This window comes from Meleagris gallopavo, chromosome 11, assembly GCF_905368555.1.
Source record: "Meleagris gallopavo chromosome 11, MGAL_WU_HG_1.1, whole genome shotgun sequence".
NCBI lineage: Eukaryota > Metazoa > Chordata > Aves > Galliformes > Phasianidae > Meleagris > Meleagris gallopavo.
Window position 1 is genome coordinate 10,404,766 of NC_139414.1, and position 18,653 is coordinate 10,423,418.

General features: G+C 36.5%; 1 long non-coding RNA gene across 1 annotated transcript in view; it reads left to right on the forward strand.

Moving 5' to 3' along the window:
- The first annotated feature begins 3,189 nt into the window (after positions 1 to 3,189).
- The window catches only part of LOC146543627 (uncharacterized), a 355,365-nt gene continuing 339,901 nt past the window's right edge, over positions 3,190 to 18,653 (forward strand). Inside the window, exon 1 of the long non-coding RNA XR_014885712.1 lies at positions 3,190 to 3,337. This is a non-coding gene — a long non-coding RNA (uncharacterized LOC146543627). The remainder of the gene's footprint in view (positions 3,338 to 18,653) is intronic.

Consider the following 18,653-nt stretch of genomic DNA (forward strand, 5'->3'; position numbering starts at 1 on the left):
TGGTGTTTTATAGACATGCATTTTTTTTTCAGTAATGACTAAGTAACTGTAACCAAAGTATTTGTTCTTTTGTCTACGATTAAAATCAGTATTGTGCAAAATCATTTTCCTTTTATGCTTGGATAGGATTTTGCTTGTATTTGTGTCCGTGGATTAAAATTAGCATTAAAATAAATCGTTTTATCTGTATGTTTGGGTTAAGGTTGCTCTGACTCACCTGTTTTCCTGATGCAGATCTGCACTGCGTGTGCTGCTCTTTTTTGTAGGATTCTCATGAGGGTTGTAACAGTTGGTTTATAGGCAACAGAAAACTTGAATTAAACCAATGTTTTTAATAGAATCTAATCTTATGTAGTTGCTTTGTAATGTACAATATTACAAGGATAGTAATTAAGTGAAATCACTTCCATTTTCATTTTGAAGATCTACTAAGCTTTTTTTCCCCATAAAGGCTTTGCATGCCACAGGGTGGGGAGCAGTTGGCCTTGAATCCATAGATTTTTTTCTAACCAATAAAAAACATAGTTTAGCCTCGTCTTCATCAGTGTGTTATCTAAGTTGACATTCTAATTCCAGCACAAATAATTACAACTGTCACCTAAGCTGGTCTCTGCTTATTTTCCATTTTAGTACCCATGGGAAATAATGGGATCCCTTCTTTACTACAGTAGTCAGTGGTGTAGCATGTATCAACAATGTGCTAATCAGTTTCCTGGGTTAATTATAACTGGTAATTATGAAACTTGAGGGAGGCTGCAAGGAGGGACTGGCATTGTTAATTTGACCTAGGGGATTCTCTTCCAGAAAGCAGTTTGACATCGTGGTGTGTCATACTGGCTACTAGGCAGTCATTGAATAATGCAACCTCTCATAGATTTAAATAAAATAAGTCCAAATTAAATCCCATATTTACATAATAATCGATTAGCCATGTCTTTAGAAGAACTGTGCTCTAAAATGGTTTCAGAAACAGCTTTCCTGTACCCAGAACAGGCCTGATAACATTTAAACACAAATGAATCTTAGGAAGTCTTTGTCAGTACTAAGAGAACCAGAACTGAGGCTTTCCAGGGTCATTTAGATGGAATATCCTTCATTTTGCCAGAATATATTCTTCTATTTTTTTGTATGATAGGCTTGCAGAGGAGAGAGAGAACATGCCCACTTTTAAACATAACCTTTGTCCCCTTTCCATACTGGCATTGAAAGAAATTTGAGTCTAGGCAAATGAAGTTACCTCTGAGCATTAGAAACGGCTGAACTGGCCACCTGCTTTTGTTCATTCCTGTGTAAAGAGTGATCTGCTCTGTCTGTACTGCTGTGTCCTAAACATTACAGGGTGCAGGTTTCATAGACATTGCCAGTGACCAGATATGTATTATGATGGCAATCGCAGTCATAATTTCATTATCTCCACTGACCTGTGGAGATTCACCAGCAGAATAAGCTGTTGCTCTGTGACTACTTGTCTATTTTCCTATATTTTCTTGACTGCATTCCATGACTTGCTCGACAGATCTATAGCACAGCATGGAAAATCTAGCTGCTTTATCCATTGGAGTAACTATGTCTGGTGGATCGGGTATTAAGTAGAATTGAGAAGGAAAACTTCACTAGCCTGAAACATGGGCAAAATTTTCCCCTAATATCAATTTCAGATCTGTGCATTTGATGTGTCAACCCCCAGTCCTCACTTCTTTTCTGGAAGTTCAGTGCTGCTAAGTTCAGTGTCTGTCAGCCTTCCAAGAGGACCTGGAAACTTGACAAGAAAATACTCCCGAACCCTCAGTTTTTGTGTTAGGCTGCACGCCCCAAGAGATTGTCTATGCGTTGACCCTAACTTGCATGCTTACTGTTGCACAAATGCAGCCTTGATTCATTGTCTTCATCCAAGTTTACATTTGATACTAACTAAACTGAAGAATGAGAAAGTGTATGGAAGTGAACTGAAGTAGTCTAAACTTCTGCTTATGAAAACAGAAATGATTATAATGGGAAAAACTAAAATAAGTTTAGAGTGCATTGACATTTTTTTTATTTAAGAAACGCTGCAGCAACGAATACAGTGATACAAACAAGGAAACTAACTCTTTCAGTGCACTGATGAAACTAGTTTTGGTTGGGGATGAAATCCAGCTCTTCTCTCATGTACAGTTTTGTCTGCTTGAGTTTTTTTCTGTCTCTCTTTACTTGAATATATATCATCTTTTGTCTTTATCCACCTTTAGTCTTTTCTCTCTCTTTTTTGATAAAATGAAAAGGAGTCCCTGACCTCTGCTCCGGGGACTCTTGAAGTTGTACCTCAATCATTTAGTAACTGGCATAAATCTCCCTGCCTGGATGCCTCTCATGGTGGCCACAAAGTTCTATAAAAGATTGAAAACAAAGAAACGACAAAGCAAGCTTACCTGAATTTTTGAAGATGCAGGCATAGTCATTCTTTCCTTCATTCATTCAGCTCTCATGCACTCTGACACTGAATCTCAGTCAAACTAATCTCACCTTTTTCTTTAGAATTTGGTGGAGTTAAAAAAAAAAAAAAAAAATCATCATTCTGTGGCAAGATATGAAAAATACTAGTGCTTCTATTCTAGTTATTATTTCTCTTAGTATTGCATATTTTGGAAAGGAAATGCATTGTGTGTATAAAGTGTGTAGCTGTAACTGGAATATGTGGTAGGGAGATGGTAAATTTCTTGATAGTTTACATTCTTAGCCTGTATTAATATACAAATACACTGCTTGCCTTCCTCTCATCCACAATTTCTGACTCAAGATGAGTGTTTTCTGTTGAAGCAGCGATTATTTGTCACTTTTGAAGGTAAATATGATGTAGCAGCCTTTTGGCCAGAAGAGTCTTATTAGCATTATATATGATTACAACAGTTTGGGGTGCTGCAGGTTTTTTTTCTAGTTTTATTTTTGGTAATTTGTGTTTGCTCATAAAGAGAGAGCTTGATGATTTAAAACAAATGTGCTTCAAGGGTTAGCAGGAGAGGAAGCAAGGTAGAACTTAGACTGAAAATATTGGCAAGAGTCAGTTTGCCTGAGCTATTTGAACTGAATTTTGGTTTGCTGATATTCCCTGTGAATATTTACTTATGTACTTTAAATCTGTGTTAATTTTTTTCTCAGCTACCTTACTTTAATCAAAGGTTTGTCTCCCTTTCCTCTACAGCAATTGTGTTTCTTGACTGTCCTGGGGAACTATACAGCCTTCAGTGAGGAACAGGGAACAGGAGCTGCTTGGGGAATTCTTTGACTGGTGAATACCTGCTGCTGCAGAGAGGATATCAAATGTACACCACTCAGGATAAAATCAAATGGGATTCTGGAGGTAAGATTTGGGAAAATCAGGATAGTGCCTGTTAGAGAAGCTCTGCTTCTTTCTTGGCGTAGGGAAAAGACTTAATACTGGGCCAACACGGCTAGGCTTTCTGGGTCGAGTAATCCACAAGCTATAGTTGGTTTCCTAGTGATTTGCTTAAAGAATTTGGATAAATTATTAGAAGAACATCTGTAGTTATCACTTCAAGATCAGGTTTCAATGATCTTTTCTAGATTAATACCTATTGTTTTATTTTGTTCTGATAAGAACCAAATAAATACAAAATTATCTTGTGTGGAATTTTATTCTTGTTCATAAATAAATTTAGCATCCTTTATACTCAACAAGCTGGAACCATGCTGAGATTGAAACACAGAGGAAAAAATAGAAAACTAATGACTGAAATTCTACTTGTTGGACAGAGACAGATACACTGTATAAATGGAAAGCTTATGATAGTTATTAACTCAAGGCTTTTATCTTTGTTTAATCTGCTATCATGACTGTCCTCCCTGTGCTCTCTGCAGACCTTCAATCCTTGTCTAATTATGTGCTTGTTCTTTCTTCCCTGCTTCTATTCTTACCCTTCTTCTTTTCCACCCTTTGAGGTCACTAGCATTCTCTTTTTAAGATGATTAAAAAGAACTGGAAAAGATTCTGAACAACATAGGCTGGATATAAATAATCTATATCTCCTGTTCTAATATTCGTTAAAAACCACATTATTTATATTGCTATGTTGTATTTTAAAGTCCCAGCACAGGGATGTAGAGCATGAGGTCTTAGAAGCCTGGTGGAATCCTTTAAGTTCCTAAGAATGCAGACTGAGTTTCTGAATACCTGAGCTTTTCTGCAGATGAAAATAACTTTCATTTCTTAATTCAGATAAGGAACACCAGAGGAAAAATTAAACTAGTGATACATGTTTACTACGTATTTTACATGGCTCAGGAGTTGAAGAAATCATGAAATAACTATTCTGAAGAGAGCTGAAAACTTCTGAAAACTCTTCATTTTTGTTTCAGACCACAAGTCAGACCAGTTGTTGGTAGCCTGCATAGGATCCTCTTGATTTTCCCAATAATAAGGAATGTCTATGCAACATGTTACAGTCTGTTCGTTAATAATCCTGTGCAAAAGAGGCTGCCTAAACTGCTGATTAGTGGCTCAGCTTTCATGTTGTTTCTGACTGCATGATACATATTCCTCTCATTTGTAAAGATAATTTAAAGATCTTAATGAAATTGAATCTCTTTTACTAATGGGTACACTCTGAAGCCACAGTTGTTACAGACAACTGAATGCCTCATACAAAGTGCATATTTTTTTCTGTATTACACTCAGTTTTGCTATAAATACCTGGTAGATGTTTATTTCCATATTAATCCACATAAATAGAATGATCTTATATTGACTTAAAAGTTGATTGCTTTATTTCTTTATACTGTCTGTACCTCTGCCCTCTTCTCCAGTCACTCCAACATTAGTATTTTTTTAATGAAAGCTTTGGAAAAATTTGCAGGAAGCCATGAGCCTGGGAAGAAGGATAGCGTACCATAGAGGTTGAGTATTTATATGATTCTGCTTTCATTTCCCAATTTCTGGTAGGAAATAGTACTTAAATGCTGATCCCAGAATTACTTAATCAACATGAAAAGTAAGTGTGTGTATTAAACAAAAAAGTACTTAAAATAGTCTGAAATTCTGCTCTTAAGGGGAAAAAACCTTCCCATCAGTGTTTTTACACTGACTTAATATCAGAGGTCAATCACACATTTCTGTAACTCTCTTGTGAGGGTAAATATTAACGTCACTTACAAATTCTTATAAAACCAGAGTTTTAACAGATTTAATGTAGTCTTGGTATGAAATGTTTGCTGCTCTTAGTGTGCTGTTTTGAGGAGGTTCTATGTTTAAGCGTTGTAGAAATCTGACAAATTGCAATAAAGCATAATAAGAACTTGATGCCTCAGCTCTTGTGAATGACAAATATCTTTAAGCACAGACAAGAGTACTGAAACTTCATTACTTGCAGTAGCTGCTCTACCTTTTGCATGGGTACTACTACATGGCTGCTGTTTTTTTTTAACTAGATCAAGAGATTTTAGAGTTTATCTAGTCTATTTCTGCTTTGCTTCAGAGCTTAGGTTTTTCTACCCTTCTACGTCTTGCTGAAATAGTATGTGTTAAAAACCCTCTTTGCTCTCTGTGAGCATTTTACTACCTACAAGACAATTATTAGCGTGGGACTTGTGGAAAGCAAGTTGTTCTGCCATAAGAAAACCCTGTACGTATTTTTGTGTTCCTTTCTGGTATCTTTCTTTTGAATTACATAAAATCATCTGAGAAGGTGTAGAAGGCAGACTTCACATCTTCTCCTATTTAGTTTAGTTTCCCAGTTCAATGTATTTAAAAGCTAATATAAAAAATGCATCTTACATTTTAAGAGAGCTGAATGTAGATGTCAGAAAACTCATTCTTTCCCTTAAAGAATGGATTGATGTGTGTTCTGATAAGGTGTCTGTTTGCTTGCACACTTTGTTTATCGTATTAGTGTCAGAAGCACGATGATTAGACTTCCCATCTGGTAGTACGATGTCATGTTTCTCCTGGTTCAGACAATTTCTTGTTCAAGTTGGATCAATGTTCATGTGTCAGCTGGTCATCAGTAACTTTCTCAAACAAGGACAAATCTATAATGTTGGACCTTTACAAATAATTTTTCTGCTTTTTTTTTTCTATAGAGTATCTGATTTATAAATATACAAAAAAAAAAAAAAAAAAAAAAAAAACACCAAAAAACACACATGTATGGAGAAGGGTACACTGGGATACTGCATTCTAAATCTAAATTATTTACTCATTTTTAATCCCACTGAAAGTGCTGTACAGCACAGTACCTGTTGTGCTGTTAGCTCGAGCAGAAGATGTACTTGGACTCAAATCACAATGTTTGAATAAAGGAATATCCTCTATAACATCCTGAGCCCTGAGCAAGATGGAGAAATGGACGTAAGCAACTGATCTGCCATCAAACACAGATGCTAGAGATTTTTTTTTTTATCTTCTTTGTCTTTGGGCTTTGTTGCCTGAGTGGATCCGGGGGTATTAGGCTGTGGATCTATTCTCTCCCCACTTTTGATAGCTTCCAGTAGCCATGGCCTTACCACACAAGTTTAAGCTCACAAGTAGCTTATGCCAAGGACTCTGGAAAATATCAGTGGTTCTGATAACAATCTTAACTGCTACTGATAAATAATTAATGAGAATTTTTAGTAGATCAAAGTTACTCTTTAATATTCAACAGTTTTCTTTTAAATACACAGTTTGATGGATACCAAATCTGTTAGGCATATCCAGGTTGAAAATTGCCAAGGCTATATACATATGGATCTGGCCAGCCTTCCACAATTCCTAATTTGGCAGCATACTGGATGCTAGACTTTCATTCTGTATGGAGCCTCTGTTTATTGTAGAGTCAATAGTCCATGGCAGCAAGGAAGGTATTAAAACTCAGAATTTGATGCAAAATCTAAGTTGAAAGTCTCTTCTGTAGAACCATTCAGATACTACTGATTTTTTTTAGTATTTATTTTTGTAGACTGGGTGGGATGGCAGCATCAAGTGCAGGAATAAAGTAGTCTGTGGAGTGTAATTTCGCTGTCAAGAAGTGTAGTAATACATGTATTTTTTTTTCTTTCTTGGTAGAATCTGTTGTTTAATGCCAAAAGAGTGCATTGCTGGAAAGCTTTTGGCAGTTAGGTAAACACTGGCAAACAGAAGAGAGTCTGATGAGATTCTGCAATATGTTTAATGGCATTTAGAGGAGTAGAAATCTCTAGATTGAAGAGAGTTGATGTATTTATGAAAAGTAGGCCATAGGTTTTTCTTTTCCCATTTGAAAACTTCAGATTATACTGAAAGCAAAATGAAGACATTGTTAGGGGAATGCCAGATTCAGAAAATTACTGATTATCAGTTTGTGCTTAAGTAGCTTTCTTTTCCATGTACTGCATAATAGGATAGCGTGTGTGTTTATTTGTGCTACTGGTATGTTTAATTTTCAAACTGTTCAAACTGTAACCTGCAAATCAAACAAAAAACCTGCTGTGTCTCAGGTCAGACACGGGTGGTGATCTCACAGTTCTCCCTCCTGTGAATCCTTAAGTCTGGGCTCTGTGGTATAGTGTACAGTCATCAGTGGAAAATCAGACAGTGACTGCAGTGGGATCAGAATTAAGACTTTTGAGGGAACACTGCCTTCTGCTAAAAAATAACCATCTTAAGAAAATAAGTTTTATGCCTTCTGTTAGTAATTGAAAAGTTTTAGAATTTACAAACAGAACTTGTTTACTATGTTTGGTATGGAACTGCATCTATGTCTGCTTTGTGCACAGCTAAGTTTGTTATTGCAGTTATCTTCCCAGATTTTAGGGGAAAAAATGGCCAAGAATGAATTTTAAATGAAGCTCAATTTAAATGCAGGAATTCTTTGAATGTAAGAACAGCTCCATTGTGGAAGTGGTTGAGAGTAAAATAGAGCTATTGTCTGATGCAGTAATTCATGTTCTAGTGTGGCTTTCACATACCAGGAGATAATAATCAGGAATTTTATTATCAGAGACTGATGTCAGAAACAAAATTTTTTGGTATGCATTTATACTATTGTTTCTACTTATGAATGTTGACTTTCCTAAGTCTGCAGCTAGTGAGGATATATGTATTTTTAAAAGTTCTTTGAAAGCATTTTAAAAATTTGCCTGTGAAACGTATTTTTTAGCACAATGTCATGAAGGCATTTAATGTAGCAGTAATGTAACAGTACAGAACATGAAACATTTTAAGTGGGGGAAAAAAGCAAAGAGTAATTACTGCTACATAATTCCCATTCTACTAAAACTGGTATGGGTAGGGGAAAAGGCACAATATTAATTACAAGGGGAAAAATACTACAGATTAAAGGAAGGGGGACAAGCAAGGGTTAACAGTTTTTCTTTCTTATATACTTCAGTTCATTTTTTCTCCCCTGAACTATATCTTAGTTGAAGTTAGCTTCTTTGCAGGAAAACCTTTATCATTTGTATCTAACCAGTCATTGACTTGGAATAAAATACAAGTGCATTAATGTTAATGGGATTTTTACCACATAATACAGTAGACCAAAAGTTTTACCCCATGTATTGAAATACATTCTAATGTATCTTCTGGGACAGTGAGCAGACATCTGAAACATGATGTAAATTTGCACCAATTTATGGGATTTTAACAGACCTTGGTGTTTCTAACTACTGCTCTATGAATGCATGCAAAAGTGGCAAATGAATATTGGATGAATTCAATCACTAGGGTATTCATGGAATATGAATTACTTCAATGTTTGTAGCTATGGTGAAGTTCAGACAAATACTGGAGAATATTTATGAAACCAACTTTTGGGCTTATCGTTTATGTTCCCATGAAAAGGATTTCTGAATCGTGTATACCTTTTTCACTTCGTTACCATTTCATATTTTTTTCTGTATAATTCAATTAACTAAGTTACTAATGTACTAAATACTGAAATAACTAAGTTAATACAATCAATATTGAATTTACTATTAAGTTCATAGCGTAATTCATGCTGGAAGGAGCATCAGTCCGATTACCAGCCCAGGCAGGGTCATTCTTTTACCACTAATGGAGCTATAGAACTTTCTCTTTTATCTTTAAGTCTCAACTCCAACTAAGCTTTGACCTTCCTATCGCTTCCCCAATGTGCCTGAACAATATTACTAAATTAATTTTTTGCATCTCAAGAAAAATGTGTGAATTAAATTTTAGAAGTGTAAACTGCCTTTAAAACTATTTGAGCAGCCTAAACACACACACACACACACACACACACACACACACACACACACACATATAAAGTTACGAACATTGCACAAAAACAGACACTCATCTCTTCTCATAATTCCCTTTATAGTCTCCTTTTTAATGTTTTCTGCATTTCTCCTGCATATGCTACACTTAAAATTTGCATGATGAAACTTAAATCTTGTATTTTCATATAATAGATGATTAGCCTTGTGATACAGTATTTCTTGTACTTTTGCATGTATCTGATGATTCAGCAAATTACTTCTGTCAATGGAAACTCTTAAATTTGAGTCTGTTAAATTGATTGCCCTCTGTGCCTTATCCTTCCCATCCTTCCAACACTTAAAGTAAGTCAATCTGTTTTTTAAGGAGATCAGTTACTGCAAAGGGAGGGAGCTGGCAGCTGATAGGGAGGGTAGCTGAAGGAATGATGAAATTATGTTGTGAGCAATTACATAACAGTTATGAGTCACTGCATTTTCTTTTTTTCTTATCCTGATTATTTGTCTTCAGGTTTTTGACCTTTAGATATGTCCAGTGCCTCCACTTGTGGAAGTGATACTGTTCATAGCCTGAAATTGGGATTATATCTTCAGAAGCTCCCACTGGCTGTAGTTCTCAGCAAGCTCAATGGCTTCTTTATTAGTAGTTAAGGCCCTGCAGGTGTAACAAAAACCACCCTTTTTCATCTCAGAATCTTTATTATGGTGAGTTTGCCTTGAGTGAGCATGCTCCTGGCACCTGTGGCACTTGACACTGTGCTGACTGGCTGGAAAACCAGAAGAGCAAGTTCAGTAGTGAAGGCTTGCAAACAGCTTTCTAATGCAAGTATCTCCTAATAGGCAACAGGGCGGGGGCATACTTTCAAAATTGCTTAACTTGTCCCCTTCCAAATTGTCTTACATAATGACAGGTATAACACAAGTTCATTTACAGCATGGTTTGTGCAGGCATTTTGGAGGACTCCAAAGTCCTGATGGAATGTGTGTCTGAGGAGGGACAAATGTGTTTAATTTATCAGACATCACCAAAGTTAACTCTGCAGATCTCAATGTCTAAATGGGTAGGCAAGAAAAATCTTGATCCTAATTCTTACTGGGACTTGTTACAGAGAGGGAGTATGATGTCTGCAGTAACCTTGAGAAAATTGTTTTGAGTTTGGAAGACAGAAAATGAGAAACATCCATCTTTTCTCCTGTAAGCCAAGATATGATGAAGCTTGCTATTTACTTAAATCATTTTATGTATATCTTTTAAATGCATATATATTTATATATATGTAAGTACATGTAAATGTTTTTAAATATAAAATATACAGCTGTACTAATGATCATAAAATAATGGAGCATTTTACTAGGGACTCTTGAAATTTGGATTTCAAATAAACTGTTTATCTTCTTTAGATGACCCTCAAATTGGGACTCATGTTGCAACAGGATATACATATTTATAATGAGTTCTGACACCGAGAGGACAGATGCTTTCATTGCCCGGTGTCTCATTATACGTGTTCTTGCTACTGACAAGGTTACTTCAAGTTTTCTTGAGACTTCTAATCTCTAGCTTTGCTACTACTAATTCCTTGGATTTGATTCATCTATTTTTACGTTGTGTGAATTCAGAGCTAACCTTTTCAAGGGGATGAGCAACGTTGAATTTTGCTCCTATTTAAGTTTGCAAAATTCTGACACTTCTGACAAATACGAAAATTAAGTATCAAAGTTCTGGCAAATATTCTGTTCAACAAACACCCAGAAACTTTACACACTGACATTTAGCGGTAACTTTTAACAAGAAGTTATTGAAGTGTTAGAGTATCAGTTTTGATTCAGCTTTCATGTACAATTTTCTGAAACCTCTCTGTGCTCAGGAAGTTATTCCTCCTTCATAGAAGTGCTTAAAGTATTGGGAGTCTGCAAGCACTTGAGACGGTCTTCCAAGAGGGAGTGGCAGTGTATTTGCCAATATGTGGTGTGAAAAATGCTTCCTCACAGTAGATAAGACTTGTGCTAAAATCCCCTTTATCCACCTCTGAAGACATTCTGAATGAGTGGATCAGGCACTTAACAGTGTGGTATGGCTGTGCTTGTGACTAGGTGGAGAGGTTTCAGCAAATCCTTGTGTGCCCACAGTGCATTGGGACTGCTTGCTGGCACGGTTTATATTGGAAAAACCTGAAGCAGATGAATGATTTGCAAAGTGGAGGGTGTTTCACCTCAGTATTCTGCTTTTGGGGATGCAGCCAGTGTTCCTCAATACAATCAGGGTCTGACCCAGTGTCCTATTTTCTTTAGATGCAGTACTCACTGTGTAATAGAAATCATGTAACGAAGTAGCACAGATCCCAAAAGTGCTTGAACTAGGTCTGCTTTAACCCATCTGATTTTTCTCTTTGCTTAGTTGCCGATTCTATGTTAAAGTTCCTAGTTATCAATATTTCATTTTCTGTTTTCTAAAGTACATTGTTTTTCCAGCTTTCATGAGATCTTCCCAGAATGCTGTGTAAATGTGAACATTTGAATGATGAACAGTCCCACTTTGGCACATTTCACATAGTGTTCAGCTCTGGTGTTACTGTCAAAGTTATTACAAAAAGACTTCAAGACAATGAATATTGATCTTCATTATTATGTTTCTAGTACTAGTAGCTGTTTTCAATTTGTCTTCAACTTCTTATAAGAACTCTGGACACTGAGAGATTTAAGGATTTTCACTGTCTTTGTCTTTACAGTTCACTTTTACTTCCATGTTGTACGAGTAGCTTTCAGTTTGCGCTCCCACCTGCCTGGGGCAGTCATGGAGACTGGCTATAGGCTGTCTGGCCTGTTGCAAACAGTTTGCTCTAGAAGGGTTCCTGCATTTCCTGGACATCCGGGTATCTGGAGAAGAAATGTCTGAGTCAGAGTGAACACTCAGTGGGTGGGATAGAGGGAAAGAGATGTGTGAAAAGGAGATGTTGGACCACATCTTGAAATCATGTTAGTTCTTTATGCTTTCAAGTGAATTTCTTACTGACAGCAACATAAATATAATTATTCCCAAGTAAATTAAGCACTTCAATGCAAGGTGAAGATGAGAATTGTCTTCCTAACTACTTTTGTATTGCCTCTAATCCCTCTTCTGATTCTATCAGAATCCAAGTCCAGCAGCTGGCACAAAAAGCAGGTAACCTTTTGTTATATTTACACCACTAGACAGTACTTAACACAGAGGGTATTGTCACTCCAGTGTCGGATTTTTTTTTTTTCCAATGCTGAAGGAGTAATGTGGGGTGTGAATATATTTACCTGCAGAATTCAAGCTTTGCTTTCCATATGCACAGTAAGATTTTTTTTTTCTATTTTAGGTCTGTACATTTCCTTTCTCTGCACCAAGACCAGAGTTGAGCCCTTCTGCTCACTGTTTGTTTGTTTTTTTTTTTTTGAGATGTTTGTTTATGCCTGTGTTGTCAGTAGTTGCAGTTTGTCAATGTGATATGAGATGTAGCAAGGTGGCAGAAATCTGAGGATGGTAGCAAATAAATGTTTTATGCATGCTTCTTGGTGACGTAGAGAATGGGAAATGATGATTGCTTTTGACAGGGTAGGTTAAACAGCACCACCCCTCTGCATTTTATTTTGCGTTTGAAATGTTAATTGCTGGTTACTGTTGCAGTGAAAATGTAAAGGCTATGTGCAACTTAAATGTAGGTCATACTGCTACATTTGGAAACCTCTGCCCTTACAGCTGGAGATAGGCTATGCTTTCTCTCCAGGGGCAGCAAAGACAGGGTACACTTGACCTGATCCACATAGTTCGCTGGATCTTACATCTGTGTTTATGATACGAGAGCTCAGGTGCTTCATTTCTGTTTTTTGTCACATTGCTGCCAAAAGAGGATAGAAGCTGAGCACAAAATAAACCAATATTTGCATATGTCAAGAAATTTTTGCAATTGCATCTGTCGAATGGTGATTTTTAGAAGAAAAAAATACTAAGAGTAACTCAGCAGCTAAACAAAAACCTAGTAAATATTTAATGTCTTTGAGCTGCTCTGAGACTGAAATCTGTTCTTGCAGCTGTGGTTTAACATAATGAACTGTGAAAGGAGGCCAATGATTATTTGAGAGCCAAAGTCAAACCTAAATTGAGTGTGTGAGCAAATGATTAAGAACTTCTGAGAAAGTAATGCTGACAAAAAAAAAAAACAAAAACAAAAACCAAACCAAAACAAAAAAACACCAAAGTAAATATATATGGAAATAAAATATGGCATACTTTAGTTAACCTGAGTCAGAAGGAGTAGTATAGTATTAGTGAACGTTGGTGAAAGAGGAAAGATTAGCTGTTCCTGTCAGAAACTCCCCCTACTGAGCCCTGTTCTTCCTGACTAGGAATCAGAAAATTTCAAAGAATTACAGAGCTTAAATTTTGGAAAAACCTTTGTTTTTGGAAGATTCTTTGAGTCTGTATAACCCCTGAAAATCCTTATGTGAACAATCCCTTATTTGTAGGGCAGGGAAGGGAAAAAAAGCATTCTGATTTACCTGTAGACATCAATTGGCAATGAGTTTCTTTAGTGAGTTTAGCCTTTCTTTCCAGACTGTTGGAAAGGAGAATGACATGGTTTGCTGGATGGCATGGGCATCCTTAGCAGTTTTTAAAGAGGCATTCTAGTGATGAGTCTCATGTCTAGATTCCTGGTTATTCCATATGCCCTCACTGATTTTTTGCAGGTAAGACAGCAGTGTGCCACTGCCAGGCGGGTGTTGGGCACTTGCCCTGACTCTCTTTCCCTTCCTTTTTCCTTTCTTCCTTTAACCAGTGAACAACAGGCAGCCACAGCTTCTGTGCATCTGAGGTGGCTTGAATTAAACCAGATTGACACTTGCATGAGCCTGTTGATGACCTTGTTGAATTTGCCTTTAAGTCAATGTTATTCAGAAAAAAGGCTTTGCAGGTTGATATTCTATTCATTGTTTTTTCTATTCAAGGATGTGGAAGGCTTAAGGCAATTTCTTTACTGTTAGCCTCTGTACTTGGAGGTGCTGAGAGAAAGATAAATTGTCTTTCTATCAGTACTGAGCAACAGGAACATAATGGACTTTCCCGCTCTGAAGAATGAGCTGGGAAACAAAGGTAAAATTAGAATTAAAAAAATCACCAAACTTCTCTCAGTGTAACATTTTAAGTCGTCCTATACTCATGCCTCAATTGGTTTTTTAACATTTGTTGTTGTTGTTGTTTTTGTTGTTCATAACAATATGGTCAGAAAACTAAACAAAAAGCACATCTTTCCTTCACTCCAATATTTATATTACATGCAGGGCCCAATTTTCCTTCTCTTACTATCAGACTTCAATGAAGTTTGATCACCTTTAATATATGGAAAATGTAGATGATGGAAATTTTGAAGTCTGATTTAGTTTTCATTACGTAACTGCAACAAGAGTTGCAGTTAAGTGAGGCTAAAATAAAAATGGGTCTGAGACTTCAGCAGTTAACTTGTCTGCGGTGGTGGAATTGTCAACAGAAAATGTTCGTGTTTTTCCTTAGTTCCCCCAGACAGTGAAGGGGAATGCTTCAACAATTACACACAGATTTCATTTCAGGCACTTAAATTTACTTTTCATTAAATAATTCCATATCTTGTGACATTCATGTGTAGGACATGCTTATGTAAACTCTTGATTAGAACCATATCCTGTGGAATTTATCACTTCATGATTTTTAGCTTTAGCATATTCTGGCAACATGAAGCTTACTAACAGCCTGCACCAAACTGTTTCATACTAGGTTTAGCATAATGCACTAGCTTTAGAGCTGTGCTTCAAATTTACAAGCTGTTAATTGTTCTGGGGTGCAGCTGTTGCAGAGATAGATTATCAATTGTGATTTACTGCTCCCATTGTGAGAGCACATGGGAGCACCCTGTGCAGAGACCCAGAGAGCTCACAGGGACCTTTCCACCAGAAGGTAACTGCCAGGCACGTTACCAAGCTGGGCACAGGGGAACAACACAGATCAAGCTGAAGGCAGATTATGAAACCACACACTAGTATGCTTGAGATGGGAATGATCTTGATTATGCAAATGGGGTTTGAATTTGAACTCTTTTGCATAGTCTCAGCAGAGAACTGCAGGATGCTGCTGAAGATGATCTGCTGCCTGGGTAGCACTGCTGATAGGATGCTTTTATTTTATACTGTGCTCAGGTACATGTAAGTACTTGTAAAACATTTCCATTTGCAATAGCCAGTATTTCAAAGAAGGTGGCTTATCAAAACAAGGAACAATAGAAAAGATGTATATTAATTGAATTTTGAAATGTTAGGCTAGTATTCCAAAATTAAGTAATATATGGTATAATCCATTTTCTTCTGGATGTTTGTAGTCTCTCAGGGTATTTTAGATTTATACATCATATTTATGAATTGTGATATATTCAAGCACATAACGGTAGATTGCAAAGTCTTTGTTAGTTGTTGCTCGCACAGGACTCCCTCAGAGGCCTATGGAAACCAGATATTTATAACAGTAGTGGGTATACCTGTCTAAGTTTTCTACACTCATTTCTACTTCATCTCTTTTATTTCATACACAGCTCATTATTAAGACTGAAAGCCAATAAACTCTTAGCTAGGTACCAATTTTAACTTCTAGAAAACTGGAAATGCCTGATGAAAACTACACTTGTAAGCTGGGTGCTGCCGTACACAGCAGCACACCTCATACAGGTTTCCTTCTCTTCTTCTCCTGTGTTATGAAGCATTGGAGTTATGCTTTCTTCTATGTTCTTGCCTCCATTCTGCCTTGCACTAGATTATTACCAAATGATTGCACAAGGAGCATCAGGATCACAGGTCTGAGCCACACCACTTCTCAGAAGCCTTAAGTAGGTAAATGAATTTCTGTTTCTGTCTCCTTCTCCAGCTTCTTGTTGTGTTTTTTTTCTTTTTTTTTTTTTTTCCTGTGTGTGTGTTCAACATTGTCCCAAATAAAGGTGTACAAGAACAGTGAAACATCAGCTTCACCACTTGAGGGAACTGGGAGTGCTCATGAGTGCGCATGATGGATTTAAAACACGTTGTGTCCTGCAGTGATATGAAGAGCTCTGGACTGAGCAAAGTGGTGCAAACTGCACAGCTAGCTCTTTTTCTGAACTCTGGTTCCTGTTGTTGGATATGGTTAAGCAAGTCTCAAATATGACTCCAAATTAGATTTGTTCTCTTTTCTTTTTCTCTTTCACAAGTGAATGTACATGAACTTTAGACACATGACAGTGTTGTACAGACTTTATGGGAGCAAAGAAGTGAGGAGTGGAGTTAATTATGTAACTTTCATGAGTCTCTGTAGTAGGGCCATGTATGTGCAACTGTAGCCCTGAATGCATACAAAGGTCAAGGAGTTGGGGTTATGGCTGCAACTGGTGTACACAATCCAAAATGAGCAAATTCTACTTGCTACATAACTGTAAAACAATATGAAAAGAAAGTTCATTTCATTTTTATTCCTTAATTTTTGTACGTGTTAAATGTTAGTAGTCACAGAGAAATTAAATGTATTTGTATAGGCAGGAGGCACATCAAGAGGCACAGCAGGATGACTTTGACTCTATCAGGCTGCAGTTTCTCTGCTATAAATTTTTTTTAGTCTGAGTTACAAAATTACAGTGGAGTATCTTGTGAAGATTCTAGATTAATGAATATAACATAACTAAAACAAACATACACTAGTTTTAAAAAACATAAACCAAAAGACTATAACACACATAATTGAATTTAAAGTATTTTATATTTTTTTTTTTAATTTTTCATCTTGCACAGCTGAGCTGGAAGGCATGTTATCTTCCATTTATCATTTAGAAAGTTCCTACATCTGAAATTTTCAAATGGTGATGTAATCGTGTGCTATTCCTCCTGGTAAGCAATAGAGCCCATGTGATTGTTCTCCTCTCTAATTATGCACTGACCGTGGGACCTGCCTTTGCAAAGAGGCATTGACAAATTCTACAGAACAATAAATTACCTTATGTAGGTGACTGAATTGCTTTTCAAAGAGCACAGAAGGTTAATTTTCCAGTAGTAAATAATAAAAAATGTTTACTTGACAAGGACAGATGGGAAGACATGCAAATAAGACTACACCGTCAATTATACATTGTCTTCGATGAGCATATGGACAACAGAAAAGCAGGATAGATCAATGCCAGCCAAATGAGCTGGCTAGATTAAGAAAAGCATTTGTAAAGAAAGCATTTTAGATGGGATTACATCCATTAATGAATGAGATAAATTATATTAATGGCTGAAAATGCTTTGTCTCTAACAAGAAAACAAAGTCATTTGGACAACAAAGACGTTTGGGAATGAGGAAAACTGATATACCCAGAGGAGCTTGTCTCCGTCAGATAGCGATAAGGAAATGCAGGATGTGTTTTGTGGCCAGGAAAAAGTCTGTATGTAACTGAAGTCCCTTACCTATGTGAGTGACAGAAAGAGTCAGCATGTTGCATGCATGTGGAGCTTCTGCTTAAGCAAAAATGAATTTCATTTCTCCTTTGAATTCCATACACAAAAGTGTATAGCCAAAAGTAACCCGGGGTAACCTCATGTGTTGTATGTCCCATTGCAGATGGCTGCTGAAATACAGAGAGAATGAAGGAATTATATGAAATGATAGTGGATAGACAGAAATAAAAAATAAAAAAATAAAAAATTGTGATTTTGTGAGGCTGAAACATTTGTTCTCTAATGATATTTCTTGAGCTTTAATATTAAATCCTGTTAAAAGATTTCTGGGAGAATTAAAATACATTCATAAAGTAGTTCTAGTTACTTCTGACACAAGGTTCCTTATGGGAATAATTCTTCTTGTGAATAATTGCTGACTTCAGTACAGCAAATCAGAGAAAGATAAGATGTGTATACAAAAAGGCAATTCATGCTAATGGAGCTGTTTAACAGATATGAACTACCTGGATCTTGTTCTGTAAGGCTTATTTTGATCTCATGAAAAGTAGCAAGTCCTAAAGTTTTGTTGCTTATTATAAAGGGGATATACTAAAGACAGGTAACATCATTCACTTCAGCTAAATCTGCTACAATTTTGCCTTCTTCTGTCTTATTGAATAATACAAAGCATGAGTGTGGTGATCACTTGCCAAAAAACTCTTCAAGGTAAAATTGCCATCTTATCTTTAGTAGGACTTGTTACGCACGTAGCCTCTCCCTTCTAAATGTGCAGATTGCTGCAAATAAAAATCCATTTTTGCAATCACAAACTGAAATTTATTGTTTATGCAATGTATTTAGCTGTAGGAAGCCTTTGTTTAAAATAATGTGCTCACTTCTAACTGCTAGAAATGTTTTTTCATCTCCATTAAACTTCTGGCTTGGTTCATTAACATATTCTTAATTGTTTTGTGATTTAGTTTATTTCTGCTCGAGTGTCATTTATGAAGCAGAAACTGTTGTTTGTATTTATT